This window comes from Mustela nigripes, chromosome 6 (assembly GCF_022355385.1).
Source record: "Mustela nigripes isolate SB6536 chromosome 6, MUSNIG.SB6536, whole genome shotgun sequence".
NCBI lineage: Eukaryota > Metazoa > Chordata > Mammalia > Carnivora > Mustelidae > Mustela > Mustela nigripes.
The window spans coordinates 11,258,412-11,265,813 of record NC_081562.1 but is presented as its reverse complement, the minus strand read 5'-3'; the positions used below and the strand labels follow the sequence as shown (position 1 = coordinate 11,265,813).

The 7,402-nt window shown below is 49.1% G+C and overlaps 1 non-coding gene across 1 annotated transcript; it reads right to left on the bottom strand.

The window, feature by feature from the left end:
• Positions 1-3,418: 3,418 nt before the first annotated feature.
• On the bottom strand, positions 3,419-3,582 carry LOC132021053 (U1 spliceosomal RNA). Its single transcript, XR_009405231.1, has one exon. It is a non-coding gene; the product is annotated as a U1 spliceosomal RNA (small nuclear RNA).
• Positions 3,583-7,402: the final 3,820 nt, after the last annotated feature.

Below are 7,402 nucleotides of genomic sequence, written 5' to 3'. Positions count from 1 at the left end.
GCTTCGGGGTCAGGGTTGATGGGCAGCTGGGAAGAGGCCAGGGCAGTTTGTAGAGGGCTTTGAATGCCAGGCTAAAAAGTTCTCTGACAGTGTCCTAAGAAGATCCCTCCAGGGGCTCCTGGCTGTCTCAGTCCGTTGAGCATGTGACTCCTGATCTCAGTTCAGGTCTCCATCTCAGGGTCCTGAGGTCAAGCCCCATGTTGTGCTCCAGGCTGCGCGAAGAGCCTACTTTAAAAAGGAGAAGGAAGGGGCACCTGGGTGGCTCAGTGGGTTAAAGCCTCTGCCTTCGGCTCAGGTCATGATCCCAGGGTCCTGGGATTGAGCCCCACATCGGGCTCTCTGCAGGAAGCCTGCTTCCTCCTCTCTCTGACTGCCTCTCTGCCTACTTGTAATCTCTGTCAAATAAATAAATAAATCTTTAAAAAAAAAAAAAAAGGGAGAAGGAGGGGGAGGGGTGGGGGAGGGGAAGAAGATTATCCATCTGTATTTTATATCTAACAGATCTATGTCAGTACACACATAGGTAGAACACACATATATATACACAACACAAGAACCTACTAAAACATAATATTTAAATATATATGCAATTTTTAAAGTTATATATAAAATTTAAAATATACATATTCATGGGGCGCCTGGGTGGCTCGGTGGGTTAGGCCTCTGCCTTCTGCTCAGGTCATGGTCTAGGGGTCCTGGGATGGAGGCCCGCTGCAGGCTCTCTGCTTGGTGGGGAGCCTGCTTCCCCCTCTCTGCCTGCTGCTATGCCTACTTGTGATCTCTCTCTCTTTCTGTCGAATAAATAATAATAAAAATTTTTTAATCTTTAAAATAATACATATTCTTAATTTTATTTTTAAATTAATTTTTTAAAATTATTTTTTAATGTAATCTCTACCCCCAATGTGGGTCTCTCAACGACAACCGGAGATCAAGAGTCACACGTTCTACTTACTGAGCCTGCCAAGCGCCCCCCCAAAATAATGTACATATTTTTATTTTATTTATTTATTTTAAAAAGATTTGTTATTTATTTATTTGACAGACAGAGATCACAAGTAGGCAGAGAGGCAGGGGGAGGCAGGCTTCCTACTGAGCAGAGAGACTGATGTGGGGCTCGATCCCAGGATCCTGGGACCACGACCCGAGCTGAAGGCAGAGGCTTAACCCACTGAGCCACCTAGGCGCCCCTAATGTACATAGTTTTAAAGTTATGTTTTAATAAACTCCCACGGATCACAGTTTGGGCATAAAAAGCTTTAGGTTGAAAATCTCCCTCCCACTCCTGCCCTCCCCTGCCTCATCTTCTCCCCAAAGAAGTCCCGCAGAAGTAACCAATGTTACTGTGTTTTGCTACCCTACAGCCGTTTCGCGGTTACCACCGCCGCTTTCCACGGCCGCACGTGCCGAAGCGGTGTAGTGTAGGCGGTTCATGGCTCTGACCATCAACCAGCCGCCCGGCCTCCTTCACCGCGGCCCGGTGGCCCTTCCACTTCCGCCCAGAAACACAGCGCGCGCCACCCTCTGACAGGTAGATTTAGTTGAGCCCGCCCACTCTGGTCGCAGGAGCCAATCCAGCACGTTATGCAAATTTGAATCTAATTCTGCTCCCCAATGGTAGCAAGGTGCAGGGACAGGTCAGCCGGGTTCCCCTTTACTGCTCGTGCCCTGAGAAAGTCTGGAAGATTTGTGCCAGCGGCAAGAAGAACTTGGAAACCGGGGAAGCGGGAGAATTAGGGGCAGGGACTTAAAGGGGACTGACAATTGAGGCTTGAAGAACAGCTAGAGGTCATTTCACCTGGACTCCGGTTTGACCATCTCTCTCCCTCCACGTCCTTCCGGCCAGGTGCTCGCATAATCTTTGCTGAAATCACTACGTGCAGACTTGGCCCAGCTGATGTGAAAGTGGGACGTGACTTCCTGGGAAGCAGGTCCAAGGTCTGGCTGCTGGGTGTGGGGGAACAGCCCCAGAGAGAATCAGAACAGGCTCAGATCCCGCCTCTGCCACTGGTTAGCTGTGTGTGCCTTGGGGCAACCCTGCCATCTTGCTAAGTAAGGCCTCAGCTTCCTCACCTGGAAAATGGGAGCAATAACACTACCCTCCTAGCTCCAGTGTTAGGATAGATGGGCTAGCCGAATGAAAACGCAGATTTTGATCTCTGCAAGCCATAGTGCTTGACAATTAGAAGAGTATCACTTTGGGGCGCCTGGGTGGCTCAGTGGGTTAAGCCTCTGCCTTTGGCTCAGGTCATGATCTCAGGATCTTGGGATCAAGCCCTACATGGGGCTCTGCTCAGCAGGGAGCCTGCTTCCCCCCAACCTGCCTCTCTGCCTGTTTGTGATCTCTGTTAAATAAATAAATAAAATAAAATAAAATAAAAAGAAGAATATCACTTTGAGGTTAGACCAGGTGATCCATTCTTGGTTTTCCCGTTTATTTGCCATGTGATGTCAGGCAGGTCACTTTGCCTCTCTGACTCTCGCTTTCTTAAATTCTAAAGTAAAAAATTCTGAGGGCTGTCATTAGGATTAAATGAATTCAGGTTTATATGGCACTTGGCACACGGCCAAGTCACGTGTTTCTAGAACCATAGGTCCTCCTGGAACCTCAGTTTCATTATCTATATTCTGGATACAACAATACAGTCATTCCCTACCTGCCCCAAATGATAGTCATGAGCCTTAAATGTCTTAGGACACAATTTATAAATAGGAAAACATTATACCAATGTTAATTAGTGATATTGCAAGGCAGTCAGCACACTGGAAAAAAGTGTGATGTTGGCCCTGGCTCTGCCTTTTATTCTGGGTGACCTTGGACATGTTATTTTATCTGTCCAAGGGTCAGTTTCCTTTCCTGTAATATACCAAGTTTATAGGGTCATTGTAGACATTGGGAAAATGGTGTGTGGAGAGTGCCTGCTGTATGCCCAACACACAATAAATTTTAATAAACCGTACCTATTATTACCAGCAAGCTTTCCTTTCTTTCTTTCTTTCTTTCTTTCTTTCTTTCTTTCTTTCTTTCTTTCTTTCTTTCTTTCTTTTTTTTAGATGTAGGGAGGGGGAGAGGGAGAGAGAGAATCATTAAGAAGGCTCTACACCCAGCACAGAGCCGGACAGGGGCTTCAATCTCACAGTCCTGAGATCTTGACCAGAGCCGACATCAAGAGTCAGATGTTTCACCAGCTGAACCACCCAGGTGCCCCACTAGCAAGTTTTTCTTTAAATGTCCCTGGATTCTATTTCCAGAACTGAGGTACTGGGAGATAAGGGTGAGTGACAAGACTGGCTTTTCCCTGTACATCTTCCTAGGCTTCTTCCTGTATATCGTTTGACTTGTATTATGGGAATGTATTAACATTTTTATTTTATTTTTTTATTTATTTATTTTTTTCATCTTTTTTTTTTTTTTTTCCAGGGGAAAGCGCGAACGCAGTCCCCCACTACCACAAATTATGCAGTCGAGTTTCCCACATTTGGGGAAATCGCAGGGGTCAGCACATCCGGAGTGCAATGGATAAGCCTCGCCCTGGGAAAACCACCTTCGTGATCATGGTATCTCCCCTGCCAGGTAAGTATTGTATTAACATTTTTAATGATTTTGTCGGTTTATTTTTGCAAGGTGGGGAGGGGCAGAGGAGAAGCTGAGCAGGGACCTCCGCCCAAAGCAGAACTGGATCCCAGGACTCTGGGATGATGACTTGAGATGAAGGCAGACACCTAACCAACTGAGCCACTCAGATATCTGGCATGTATTATTTTAAAAAAATAAAATAAAATAAAATTTGGGGCACCTGTTAAGCGTCTGCCTTTGGCTCAGGTCATGATCCCAGGGTCCTGGGATGGAGTCCCACATGGGGCTCCTTGCTCAGCAGGAAGCCTGCTTCTCCCTCTCCCACTTTTCCCTGCTTGTGTTCCCTCTCTCACTGTGTCTCTCTGTCAAATAAACAAAATATTTTAAAAAAATACATAAATTTTAAGGGACTCCTGGGTGGCTCAGTGGGTTAAAGCCTCTGCCTTCGGCTCAGGTCATGATCCCAGGGTCCCCACATCAGGCTCTCTGCTCAGCAGGGAGCCTGCTTCCCCCCACCCCCCACCTGCCTCTCTGCCTACTTGTGATTCTGTCAAATAAATCAATAAAATATTTTTTAAAAATACATAAATTTTAAATAAAAAATGGAAATACAATTAATTATGTAAATATGATAAATGATAAAAATCAAGACATAATGAATTAAAATTTAAAACTGATTTTTAATCTCATGGGTAGAGGTCTTGTCTGGGGTAAGGGAAGCCCAAAGGCAAAGAGTGAGCTTGTGTCCACAAATACTAGAGTTTACCATGCAAAGGCAGAATCCTGATTTGTTTTCCATGACCCATGGGAAAATGTCCAAACCCTAACAAGGGGTCACCTCTGAAAGCAGTGACCATCCATTGGTGTCAACATTCTCAAAGCCACTCTGAAGTCATGTTCTATGGAAGGAAATGATCTGGACAGGGCAGCCTTTGGACTGAATTTCCCTGAGCATCAGAGGTATTCAGGACTCAGGGTGAGTCACTCCTCCCCGCTGGGTTTGCCCTCCATCCCCGATAAGGATAAATACCTCATTATGGAGTATTAGCGTTCCCCCAACCCTAGTGCCTTACATGGGTATTGACAAGCCATGGGGTGTCCAGCCAATCCACGCCCACACTTCTCCAGCTGTCCTGGGATGCCTCTGGCCTTTGGACGGCCTCCCTGTTCCTCGTTCTCTGGAGGCCACGGTGTGAACTGACCACCACCGCTGGGCCCTGGAGGTTCCCATTCAGCCGGAAAAAGGCAGGAAGGAAGAATATCAAGGCCCCAGCCCACTTTCCCTCCTGTGCCCACTGTCACCTCTTTACTATATGTGGCAGTGACCCCGAAGTTCAGGTTCTGTTCACGAATTATTCATCAAGGTGACAGAGAGGACATGAACTTTCAACCACCTCCTCCTGGACGGAACATGTGTCCTTTTCACTCACATCTCATTGGCCAGAGCCATATGGGGCCCCGCCCATGTGGAAAGGTGCAGGCCAGGGCTGGGGAGGGACAGGAGTATTTGGTGAGCACTGCTAGGTCTGCAACCATCTTTCTGCTCAGCCTTTGACCCATATTGATTCACTTTAGAACCAGAGGACATTAGAGTGGGAGGGACCTTGGGCGTCATCTCATCCCGTGACTTCTGAAAGTCAAAACACATCAGAATCTTTGGGTCCTTGTCAAAAATGCAGAGTCCTTGGTCCTTCCCCAGAACTCCCGAGTCAGAACAGTCTAAAATGGTCCCAGGGAGGGCGCCTGGGTGGCTCAGTGGGTTAAGCCTCTGCCTTCCGCTCAGGTCATGATCTCAGGGTCCTGGGATTGAGTCCCTCATCAGTCTCTCTGCTCAGCAGGGCACTGGCTTCCCTCTCTCTGTCTCTGCCTATTTGTGATCTCTCTCTGTCAAACAAATAAAATCTTTAAAATAAAAAATAAATAAAATGGTCCCAGGGAATCTACATTTTTTTTTAAAGATTTTATTTATTTATTTGACAGAGAGAAATCACAAGTAGATGGAGAGGCAGGCAGAGAGAGAGAGAGGGAAGTAGGCCCCTGCTGAGCAGAGAGCCCGATGTGGGACTCGATTCCAGGACCCTGAGATCATGACCTGAGCCGAAGGCAGCAGCTTAACCCACTGAGCCACCCAGGCGCCTGGGAATCTACATTTTTAAAAGCTTACCAGTTAGTTCTAGCAGCAGCCCAGTTTGTGACCCACTGATGGAATCTGACCCTCTTTTACAGATGAGGGAACAAGCTCAGAAAGGGACAGTGACTTTTAGGGCCACTCAGGGAGTGAGTGATAGAGCTTGGACCAGAGTCTGGGCCTCTTCATACCTGTCTCTTTGTGCCCCGGCTTCTGATAACAGCACCTCAGTTCTTTGGGGAGCCACCGATCACCCTCTCTCAGTCCCCATGGCAGAAACGGGGCTGACCCACTTCCCAGACTGGAATGGACCCGTGACTCAGACCTGACCCGTCAGAAGCCCAGGATATGTTGTGAGGTGGTTTTGAGATCAAGTCTGGGAGGAAGGAGGCAGCCCCAGGATGTTTGCTGTGACTGCTTAGAGAAAGCGGCTCTCTTTCCACAGAGGTTGCTAACTGGTTTGATCTGAGACTGGAGAGCTGCGGGCTGTCTGCTGTCATGTAGGGAGAGCCCACCAGAAAATAAGCCCTAAATGCAGGGAAGCAGGGTTAAGCGACGGAGGGAGGGATCCAACCACAGCATCCCAGACCTGTGTGCAGCTCTACCCAGGCTTTTCCCTGGTGTGAGCAATTTCCTCTCGGTTTCCTGAGGTTGGCAGCTTCCCTGCAAACTGGGAGACTGAGCCCTGGGGTCCAGTAGCACCACTGGTCAGATGATGCGTGTCTACTGAGGGGCATCTATTGAGGGTCAAGTGTGAGATGCTGATCCTGCCCAGGGACACAGGACCCACACAGAAGCAGAGCAAGTGAGGCCCAAGACAGGTTCTAGATGGGCTTCGCAGACATTCGGGTCTCACCTGATCTCCTCCCTGGGAATTAAGCAGGGGAGGCCTATCTCTGAATGATGAAAAAAGCTAAACTCGGAGAGAGACGGTCACTTGCCCAAGGTCACACTCGAAATGTGGGTTCTGCCCTGCCTAGGTGTAAGGCGGATGTGCGCTGAGTGCCTATCCCCGGCCTGGCACCGTTCTGGGCCCTTCTGTGGTTTGCTCCCACGTTCCATACACAAGGTCCTGAGAGGGGATGGTGGGGATGACCAACCCATGTTACAGTTCAACAAATAAGGCCCAGGGTGGCTCAGGAGCTTCACCGAGGCCATAAGGCCAGACAACGTCAAGGTCAGAGTGGGCCCCAGAGAGCCTGGGTCTTGGCAGGTTGTGGCTGGAAGGTCCCTTTGGGGCATGTTACCTTATCAGAGCAGACAGGAGCATCTCAGGCTGAGGAGAGTGGCTCAAAAGAAGCCAGTGTCCATGGGGGGCAGGCAGGAAGGACCGGAGCCCCTTCTTGGATCGCACAGACTTCCCCCGGAACGGCTCTGGGCCGAGTACCCCTGTGAGGAGGCATCGCAGAACAGCCTGAGAAGCCGGGGGGTGGGGGTGGGGGGTTCTGCTAAGAGGCAGGTCATGGGGTGAAGCACGGTGCGCCCCTCGGAACTGAAAGCAGGGTCTGCAAGGGATAGGTGCCCATCCCTGTTTATAGCGGCCTTGTTCCCATATGCCAAAAGGCGGAAGGACCCTGGTGCTGGTCAGCAGCGAGCGGATAACCAAAGGTGTGGTCCACACACACAGTGGACTCTCACTCAGCCTTAGAGACGAGGACACTTCGGACCCAGGCTGCGGCGTGGATGAACCCGGAAGA